The sequence below is a fragment of the Peromyscus californicus genome, unplaced genomic scaffold (assembly GCF_007827085.1).
Source record: "Peromyscus californicus insignis strain IS unplaced genomic scaffold, ASM782708v3 Scaffold_4__1_contigs__length_199733344, whole genome shotgun sequence".
NCBI classification, from domain to species: Eukaryota; Metazoa; Chordata; class Mammalia; order Rodentia; family Cricetidae; genus Peromyscus; species Peromyscus californicus.
In genome coordinates, this window is record NW_026294562.1 from 162,489,139 (window position 1) to 162,497,410 (window position 8,272).

Consider the following 8,272-nt stretch of genomic DNA (forward strand, 5'->3'; position numbering starts at 1 on the left):
GAAGTGTTTGATTCTCATCTGAATTCTTTCTGAAAGGTTCCAGAGCCTTTGCAAAACTTAGTTATGAGAGGACTTGGAAAATGAAGAGGTCTCATGTCTGAGGATTTGCTTGGGCAAATGATTCCTCCAAACAACTCAAGGTAAGAGGTTTTGATATGATATGATATGATTTGCTAAGAGTCGGAAATTGTGTAATAACAAAAAAAGTTTTTCCGTGAAGCAACGGCCAGTCAATTCAACAGGAGCTGATTCACCCTGCTGCTAAGTCCAAATTCATCCTAGAGTGTCCTTAATTCTTCCACAGACAGGACTAGGGCAGTGTGAGGGATAGTACCTCCGAGAGTAGCTGCTGCCCACTCTTCCTTTATCTGCCTTCCAGGAACTTCTTTTAACACAGTACCTGATTCTCCTCTGTCAACGCTCTTCTCAGCTATTGGTGGTGGTGCATACCTATAATCCCAGCACTCAGAGGCAGAAGTACCTCTGAATTTGAAGCCAGCCTGGTCTACAGAGTGAGTTCCAGGAAAGTCAGGGCTACACAGAGAAACCCTGTCTCAAAAATAGATAGATAGATAGATAGATAGATAGATAGATAGATAGATAGATAGACTATAGATTCTTCTCCAAGTGAAGAATTGGACCTAAAGTGAAAGAATGATAATCGGCGCTGGTGGTGGCGCTGGTTGCGGCATGGAAAGGTCATGGTCACGACAGAACCAAGTATCAGTATTCAGAGCTTTATTAGGAGGAAAAGGGGCCGGGGAGAGGGGACCAGGCCTGACGGGAGAGAAAGATGGTGGGGTGGGGGAAGAGCGGAGCAGAGCAGAGCAGGAATCAGAGAGCAGAGAGAGCGCGGAGTCTACATGCAGCTTTTAAGGCGCAGATTGCATGACCACACTGTGTGTACATAGTCGCCAGAGCCCCCTAATGATGTAAGACTCAAGACCACATGTGCAGAAGTGAGGGCAGGATCCTAACATAAAGATTCATGGGCGGGGTTCCTATTTCCTCTCAGTTCCTATTTCCTCTCATTTTTGAGCTGGGTGGTGACTGGGGACTGGAACACCCCTATCCATATCCTATCTCACTCCTCTGCAAATTGGGTGGGAAGATGAGAATTCAGGGAGGTGCTAGAAACTTAAACGATCAAAGCAAGACACAAGTGCCTGGACTCTGAGCTGGAGATGGACATGGTTAGGGCAGAGCCCTCAGGAGAGAGGTGCTTAGAGACACTGGCCCAGTGGCCCAGTTAATGGTTGCACAGTTTGATCTCTGCGCAGATTGCTCCCACCAGCTCCATCCCTGTATGTTAATGCTTCGGGGCGGCGGCTGTCTGTGTGCCCTGGTGGCTTCAGGGATTCTGACGCATCTGGACACCCAGAGGCCTCAGCGGGGCCATTGTTAAGTGTGCCTTCATCCTTTTGCCCCCATCCCTGGGCACTTCAAATGTGCCAGACCCCAGGACCCAGCACTGGACAAGCCGGCACATGCAGCCTCTAGCAGCTCCAGTTTCAGCACGGAGCTCTTAGGGCTGGGACCAATGGCGGAGGTGGATCTGCTTTGGCAGAGAAAGCAGCCTGGGCTCCCGGGCTGAAGGCCTGGGGTGGGAAGGTGGAGGCTGTAGCTTGCTGAGCTGGTCTGGATCCAGTTAGTCTCTAGGAAACCCAACAGAGTCCTGTGCAAGGGAGGAGCCCGATGTCCTGAAGGGGCAGGGCAAGCCTCCCCAGTCTTGGTGTTAAAGACTGTCCCTGTTCTACAAGCCTGGGAGAGGGGAGGGCAGCCGCACCCCAGTGAGCGTGGGGGCAGGGCAGGAGGAGACTTGCCCAGCTTTGACGGCTTTGCCTCAGGGCCAGGGTCTGGGCCAGGTGTGGGTGATGGTTGGAAGGTTTGGGCTGAGTCACCAAACTTGGCCTCACCCGCCTTTACTTAAGGTCCCCTCACCAGCTCCCTGTCACACTGTTGCTGTCTGTCTGTGCTCTGTGGCTGAGCTGGGTGGTCTGGATCAGGGAAGGACCAGACGAGGAGGCTGGGCTTGGCTGTCTCTGGTTTCACTAGCTGGTCCTGATGGCAGTCTCCCTGCCGGCTTCCCTGTCTTGTAAGCTTTTGTCTCTCTCCCAAGTGTCTCTTCTTCCTCTCGAAGCCACTCTTCTCTTCTTTATGCTGTCTGTCCCTGGAGCTCCTACCTGGGGCTGATCCACCTCTCTCTTTGTCTCCCGGCTTCTCATACCCTTCCCCACCCAAATCTTGCAGACCATCTCCCTTAAGACCTGGGTTCAAAGCTATCTGTATGATCAATGGAATGAGAATTAAGGTACTATCCCTAACCAGCCTGGCAGGTAACATTCCAGATCCCAGGGTACAGTGTCTCTGGGATCATCACATCCCCATTTTTGTAACCAGACATCATGCCCCTGGGGCCACCTCTAATCACTGGTGTCTTGGGTTCCCTGTTTCTAACTAAATTTTTATGTATTCACTGATGTTCCCTCTGACTTCAGCATGGGTCCCCAAGACTCTCTGGGAATCTGAGGTTCTAAGCAACCATCAAGTCTCTGGTCAATCCTCAGAACTCCATGTCCACACCTCCAGGAGTCTGAAAATCTGCTAGAGCTCTTAGTCACCCTTGTCATCCAGAGTTTCCTGATACTGAAACTTCAAGCTGTGTGGGAGTGTGTGTACCCGGGAAAGGGTGAGCTTACTGGTATTGTACCAGGTCATCTTGAGACTGGAGATCCTCTAGGATACCAGGGCCATCATATCAGGACAGCTGGGTCACACCAAACTCTGGAAATGAAAGGACCCTTGTATGATGTAACTTGTCCTGGGGAATCATGGACAAATTTCTATTCATTCCAGAAGGTGCACTGACAACAGACCAAAGAAACAAATCCACAAAAGTCCAACTTAGAAAATGGATGAGTTTATTGGGGTAACTTACAGGAGCAAGATGGGTGAGAGGTTACTTACTGTATCACAGATTACTCAAAGGTAGCTCTGTCACCAAAAAGCATGCCCCATCATAAATGAAACACTCAGAGAGTCTTCTCTCCCCAGCTATCATTACTGCTTAGATTACCTTTGGGAGGGGCCTTGTGAATCCTGTAAGTTTGAGGAATTCCCTGAGACTTGGAAGTTGTTAACTCCTGAGCCTTATCAGTTTTGAACTTCCTGATTCTTAAGGAGCCTCCCTCAAGAGCGCAATGTTTCAATTCCTAGGAAAATGGCTGTGTAACATCCTACCCCTTCCTCTGGCTCTCATATTCTTTCTGCCAACTCTCCTACATCTGGGCCTTGGATGGAGTCATGTGGTTGGCTGATTATTTTCCTTCATTTATAGATAAGTCTTGAGCTATTGTGTCACAGGCTACTGGCCAGTTATGAATCTCTGCAGCACACCTCCCACTGCAAAAATGGAATTTTCTTCCATGGCGAATCAAGGCTGACTAACCCAGAGCCACAGGAATAAATGTTCTGAGCCGTGAGGTGCTGAGTAGGAGAACCAGAGATGAAAAATAAAGAAAACAAGAAATAAGACAAAAGCAATAGCTGGGACCATGAGGTCTTGCATAAACTGATGACTTATTCCAAGCAAGTTTATTAAGAAGTACAGCAGTCTATATACTTTTTGCAAGGGGAGAATGACCAAGGTCAGCAGAGAGCTAAGTCAGATGATGTTGGTAAAGAGAGCACAGAATATCTCAAACACAACTGCCTTAGGACTGATAACCATTGCCCAGAGAAAGAGTTGTGTCCCTAGAAGTCACAACCTTGACTCCTTCGAGGCCTTAGCTCCAGCCCTAGATTGGCCTTGCCAAGTCCACTCCTAGACAAGGACGTAGAACTGAGGTGTCCTTTGTCCCTTCCATCAAGGCCTCTGAGAAAAGTTTGGGTTGGTTTGGTTTCCCACAGCTGACAGCTACAGAGATAAGTGAGCATAAGCAGAAACGTCTAGAAGTAATTTGACAGACTGATCGCATCTATTTAAACAAAACAACAGTGGTGAATTTCACCTTGGAGCCAGGGACTGCCTCAGCCGCAGGCTTTCGCTTTAGCTTACAGCATCAGATGTGAGTTCCCTCCTGTGGAGTGAGCCTCAAGGCCAACGGGAGAGCAGCTGGTTACACTCAGAACGCGTGTGCTGCTGCTGCTCTGTGAGGGCGACTCACCTTGCGTGTTGATACTGTCACACCCAGCAGAGCAGGATTGCTGCCAGTTCTCTCCCAGCCGTCTGAACGATATATTCTAACACTGTGAAAACCAGCCACCCCCCAGGTGTTGTGGTGTACACCTTTAATCCCAGCACTTGAGAGGCAGAGGCAGGAGTTCAAGGTCAGCCTGGTCTACAAAGTGAGTTTCAGGACATCCGTTATGCAGAGAAACAAAAACAAAGAGAAAACCAGGTAGCAGGGAGAGAGTTTCCAGTTCAGTCCCAGCTGATTTCTCAATGTCCTTCAGCCACAGTGTGTGGTGTCTTCGGCAACAGGAATTTACCAACTAGTTCTGGCGTGTAAATGACATCAGTGTCTATGAGCTTAATGGTTTATGGGACCCCAGAAGTCTCTGGTGGTATGAATAAAAATGACTCCCGTGGACTCATATATTTGACTGCTTCGTTACCAGGGAATGGCACTATTTGAAAGGATTAGAAGAAGGATTAAGAGGATGTGATCTCTTTGGAGGAAATGTGTCACCGGGAGTGGGCTTGCATGCCTCCATGCTTCCCGCCACGGTGATAATGGATTAAATCTTTGAAACTGTAAGCAAGCTTCCAGTCAAATGTTTTCTCTCATAATGGTTGCCTTGGTCACGGTGTCTCTTCCCAGCAACAGAACAGTGAGTAAGACGGCCTCCTTGGCCAACAACTCAGAGAGAGGTAGTTCATCCCTAGTACTGGAATTTTTAGCAGCAACCTTAGGGCTCCTAGAAGTTCCTTCCCAATTCTGCAGGATGCCTTCACTTAAACCCCTTAACTGTGGTCTCACAGCCCTGGGGGTCCTTTTATAAACTCGTAAAATACTCGAGTTTAGCATTATGTAACAAAACCCTCTCCAGAGTGCAGGCAGGGTCTCTGGGTGGCTGCCCTCATCTGTTCCACTTCAGGGCCAGTCGGTCTTAAGCAGTAAGAGGACACTCAGAGTTACAATAGAGCAGGCTGGGGAAGTGGTCGGTGCCTGGAAACACAGGCTGCTCTTCCAGAAGACCCCGGTTCAATTCCCAGCACCCATGTGACAGTTTACAACCATCTGTAACTCCAGTTCTGGGAGATCTGACGCCCTCTTCTGGCCTCTGTGGGCAATGTATACACCGGATCCACACATACATATAGGCAAAACACACATACACATAAAATAAAAATTAATACATTTCTTTAAAACTTGTCCCAGGAGCCAGGCAGTGGTGGCGCACGCCTTTAATCCCAGCACTTGGGAGGCAGAGCCAGGCCGAGCTCTGTGAGTTCAAGGCCAGCCTGGTGTACAGAGCAAGATCCAGGAAAGGCACCAAAACTACACAGAGAAACCCTGTCTCGAAAAAACAAAACAAAACAACAACAAAAAAAAGAAAAGAAAAGAAAAACAAAACTTGTCCCAGGAAGCAGTGATGAATCTGTGACAATGATATTATTTGTGAATGTATACACAGATTTTTTTAAAGATACAGAAGCTGGGCATGGTGGCATGCGCCTTTAATCCCAGCTCCTGGGAGGCAGAGGCAGGAGGATCTCAAGAGTTCAAGATCAGCCTGGTCTACATAGGGAGTTCCAGGACAGCCAGGGCTATGTGGAAAGACCCTGTCTCAAAAAAAAAAAAAAAAAACCCAAAACAAACAAACAAACAAAACAAGGGGATGAGAGGTGGCTCAGTGGTTAAGAGCACTGGCAGCTTTTACAGAGGACCCGGGTTCAATTCCCAGCACCCATGTGGCAGCTCATAACTGTCTGTAACTCCAGTTCCAAGACGTCTGGCACCCTCACACAGACATGAATGCAGACAAAACACCAAATACACATAAAATAAAAGTAAATAAATCTTAAACTTAAAAAATAAAGATAGAACATGAATACATCAACTGTTTTGTCAAAAGAAAAAATGTTGGGCACAGTGGCACACCACCATGCCTGGCTCCTACATATATTTTTTAAAACAATAAAAATACATCTTTAGGGCTGGAGAGATGCTCAGCAGTTTAGAGCATTTGCTGTTCTTGCAGAGGACCCAGGTTTGGTTCATAGCACCCATATGTAGGTTCACACTATCTGCAGGTATACATGTGGTGCACCTCCACATGCATGTATGTGGACAAAACACTCATGCACATAAAATAAAATAAATAAATCTAAAAACATAACAAAGTCGCAGGCCAGGTCTGGAAAGATGGACTCAGTGGTTCAGAGAATTCGCTGTTCTTTCAGAGGACCCAAGTTTAGTTCCCAGCAGCCATCAAGCAGCTCACTAGCACCTTTAACTCCAACTCCTAGGGACACAACTCCAGGATCCTCCAAGGCATTCCCTACTGTGCATACATGCACACACACTCATACACATACATACACACATGCACACACACTCATACACATACACACATACATACTAGGTGTGTGTGCCTATAATCCCAGTACTTGAGAGTCAGGAGGGCTGTTGAAACCTCTACGTATGTCTTGGCTACTTAGCAAGTTCCAGGCCTGGGCTACATAGAAGACCCTGTCTCAAATAAGAAGGAAGAGGAAGGCAGGAAAGGAAGAAGGAGGAGAAGGGTGGATGAAAGCTGGAAATAAGGAGGGTTAAATGGATAGATGCAGATGTTTTTCTTTGTGAAGCAGTGTGTGCGTGTGAGAGTGTATGAGTGTAATTTATTAATGATGTTAGGTGTTTTGGTGCATGGAAAGAATGACCGCTGGGAGGTGAATGCAGGATTGGATGAATGAATAGATGATGGAGAAGCAGCTGGGTAGATGGAGCTGGGTTGGCCGGTTGGGAATGAATGCTTGGACGTTAAGAAAGTTAGAAAGATAAGAGGTAGGTGTCTGGATGGATGGATGGGTGGATGGATGGGTGGATGGATGGATGATTGGGTGGGTGGGTGGGTGGGTGGATGGGTAGATAGGTGGATGGATGGATGGATGGGTAGATGGATGGGTAGGTGGGTGGGTGGCTGGATGGATGGATGGACTTATGGTTGGCCTCATGAATGGAGAGAATGATGGAAATTCAGATGATGTCTTATCTTTATCTCTGCTGCTGTGAAAAAATACCCTGACACAATCACCTCAGGAGGAAAGGGTTTTCAGTTCACAGCTCCAGGTCATGCCCAGGAGACAGAAATTCCATCTCAAGGCAGCTGATTACATACATCCATAGTCAAGAGCAGAGAGAAGACGAAAGCCTGCTTGTGCTCGCTCCCTCTCCACACATGGGCAGTCCAGAATCCCCTGCCTAAGGAATGGTGTCCCCCACAGTGGGCTGTCTTCCTACCTCAATTAACATAATCAAAATAATCCCCAGACAGGTCCACAGGCCAAACTGATTTAGAAAGCCCTTGTTGAGACTCTCTTTGCAGGTGACTGTAGATGGGTCAGGTTGACAATCAAAACCACCACAAGCCAGGTGGGGTAGCAGACGCCTTTATTCACAGCACTCAGGAGGCAGGTAGATCCTTTTGAGTTCAAGGCCAGCCTGATCTACAAAATGTGTTCTGTGTTGGGGCCACAAAGTGAGAGTTTTTAAAAAAAGTGTAAAAACTAAACATCACAGGTGGGTAATCGGGTAGACGGCTGGAATGACGGGAAGCCAGACCACATTGCTAGTTCTGAAGTTTGTAGGCTACGTAACCTTGGGCAACTTCTTCCTCTCTTTCTCCCTCTTCCCGCTCTCCCTTCTTGTCTTCCCCCCTCCTTCCCCTCCTCTCTTCCTTTCCTCCTTCCCACCCTCATTTTTTCTTCTTCTCTCTATTCTGAGATAGACTCTTAGCTCAGGCTAGCCTCAATGTGACTGTAATCCTACTGTCTTAGTCTCTTAAGTGCTGGGACTGTAGGACACTCTACTCGGCAATTTTTTTTGAGACAGGGTGTGGTGTCCTATTGTTTGTCATCTAAGAAATAAAACTTGCCTGAAGATCAGAGAAGCAGAGCAGGCCACAGGCGCCACCTCTCACCTCACCAACTCCTCAGCCTGACAGAGGAAGATTCTGTCTCCACAAATCCTCAGACTGAACGCCCCTAAGTCCTCAGCCAAAAGAGCTCTGAGCTCCTGTCTCCTCCCGCCTCATAGTCCTCCCT